Source organism: Mastomys coucha, unplaced genomic scaffold, assembly GCF_008632895.1.
Source record: "Mastomys coucha isolate ucsf_1 unplaced genomic scaffold, UCSF_Mcou_1 pScaffold22, whole genome shotgun sequence".
Lineage (NCBI taxonomy): Eukaryota > Metazoa > Chordata > Mammalia > Rodentia > Muridae > Mastomys > Mastomys coucha.
Window position 1 is genome coordinate 113,225,417 of NW_022196905.1, and position 2,793 is coordinate 113,228,209.

The following is a 2,793-nucleotide window of genomic DNA, read 5'->3' on the forward strand; positions in this document are numbered from 1 at the left end:
AGAGAGAGAGAGAGAGAGAGAGAGAGAGAGAGAGAGAGAGAGAGATTTTCTTGCTAGAAAAGATAGCAGGGCCCCAGGGCAGTCCACCTTGTTTTTTGAGCCCTGGGTGCGCACAGAGCACAGCAAGCGGATTTTCCGCGGCGCAGCATCCTGTTGTTCCTTGGCTCGGAGGGACCGGTGACTGGGAAGGCAAAAGAGCTGTATTTGCTTTCTTATTCTTGGCGGCTTTCCACACAGTTATTTGTAGCAGATAAGGAACTTCGGGAGACCCGGAGCCTTGGGGGCATAAAGTGTGTGTGGGGGTCCCTCTGCTAGACCCCGTGGGTTTTACGGCCTAGGACCTCGGAGGGCCGAACCACAGGCAGAATAAAAAATGTGTAAATTATAGATTTGCCTTATTAAACCAACCCTATGTCCGGCGGCTAGAGAACTGACGGCAGCGTGGAGGTTTGGGGTTTTGAGCTGAGGACCACGAGTTGCTAAGAGGCCGGTTTCTCGCGCTTGGGAAGCCTCCGAGCTCCAGTGCAGGGAAGCCCAGGCCTAGAGCTCCGTCCCTAACCTGGTGGGCTTGGCCGCTAAACAAAAAGAGGACCTAGCCAAGCATGTCGGCCTAAGACGAAGACACCGGGACCCTTGGCCTCCAGCCTGCAGCCAGCCGGCCTTTTAGCTCCGGCTGGCTAATTAAGTTTAATCGAAAAATATTGTTTATAAGGATAGCCGGGAGCAAAGCCGTGTTTAAGAGGTCGGGTGTGCGCGCCTCGGATGCGGGGGTTCCCTGCGAAGAATTTAACCGACTGGTCGGAATGCTTTTCTGATTACCTCTCTCTTTAGCCTTTTGGGAGCCTCTGGCTTTCTTTTTTGCTCCCGGATTTTTCTCTCTTTCTCTTTTCTTTACCCTTTCTCCCCACCCAGCCTCCGTTTTCTTTCTCATCCCCTTCCTTTCTTCTTTTCTCTTCCCCTTCCCACCCTGCTTGTTTCTTTCCTAGTCTATGCTCGATTTTATTTCTTCCTCGTATACACATATTTTAATTTAAACTTCTCAAGTACTGGGAATGGAACCCGAGGTCTCACAAACGCCAGGCGTTTCTGTACTGCTGAGCTACCTCCGGGCTGGGATTCTCAATTTTTTTTTTCTTTCTTTTCTCGCTGGTTGTAGTTGGAAGACACTTCCTCGGCCATATCTTTTTCTTGTCTCCCTTACAATATTTCACAACCCTTTTCCTTTTCCCAGTTCAACTGTCTGGTCTCCACTGTCTGGCCCAGAACGTGCTGAAGTTGAGCTTAAACTTTCTTGATTGTGGCAAGTTGGACTAGAGACATAATCCCATCGGCCTGGTGATATTCAGAAAAAGGAGAAGGCTTTGATAACTATATGGAGGAGTCTTATTTTGGATTACTACCACTCTCCCCAGGACAGGAAGTACAAGAGAAAAGAGGGGTACAAAAGTTGACTAAGTGAGCTTCACTCCCCCACCCCCACCCCACCCGCCGCCACCGCCTGCCCCCGCTTTCCACAGTCAACATGGTTGCCCACTTGGAGCCGGGGAAGCTGCCTTTATCAGCTTCAGCCCCCCCCCCCCCCCCCCGTGCATTATCACCCGGGTGCATTCCAGCATCCTCGGATACCAGCTATCTGCTCAAGTCTCGTGTTTGCGTGAGCAGAAGTTTCAAGGCCAACAAACCACTCAGAACTGAGCTCTTCTGAGACCACCTAGTTCCCTTCCCGGATGACAGATTTCTATAATTTTTTTTTTTTTACCTTTGAGTCCAGGGTCTCCCCTTCTCAACAGCTGTCCATCTATTGTCATATTTATTAGGCAAATATAAACCCATAAATACCTATGAATGAAAAGCTCCGTGATCTGTAATGCGCTGCTAGAGCTGCCGACATTCGTCTTAACAGCCTCACTCCTTTAAATTTTGACAAAGAATGTGGGAATGCCCCACTATTGGCCTTTCCCCTTAAGTGATGAGAATATTAACATTTGACCACTGTGCCCCCCCAGGAGTAGCCTCCGCCCCATCCACCTTTCCTAACCTTTTTTACCAGAGGCCTTTTCTTCCCAGGGCTCTAATCATAGCCAGCCAGTCATTCAATTGATACTGGGAGAAAATCTAGGCATGTCTGTGGCAGGGTGACCCTCTAAAACACACTCACTCCTTCACCCTCAACATGCAGAAGCTTCCTGGAGATCCATGGGGCACTGTGCTTTCATTTACAGAGGTGGGGGTGGGGGTGCACCAGGTGTTCCTGTATATGGCCATCCAGGGCTAATTTAAGGAGAGAATTCTTGGTAGCAGCCCCGAGGCTCAGTTTCAGACTTCCAGGCAAGGCTTAAGGTCACAAGCTACTGAGCCCTGCTTCATCCCATGGTCACCCAGTGCTTTTGAAGTATGCATCTGGTAAGAAGATTGGTGTAGAGGGTATTTGAAGTTCACATTCAGTGCTGTTGAGGATGTAGAGGGAAGGTGGTTCTGGGTAATGGCTACAGCTAGTATTGGGGGCCAGTAGGATCCAGCCATCCAGATTAGTGGTGTTTATCCTGCTGCGGCCTCTCATTTGTAAATGACTCATGGGGCACATTTGTGATCCAGAAAGTTTGGATTAACAGGAGGCTGACTAAGCTAATTATGCAAACTAGGCAGTGGCATATTATTATGCAGATGGAGACTACTTAAGAACATCCTCAATGTGAGGATGTGGCCAGAAAGAGTAAACCGATGATTGGACTGAAGGCAAGGGAGCAGAATGGCTTTGGATATCGTGAAGCAGTGAGTGGTGTGTGTGTGTGT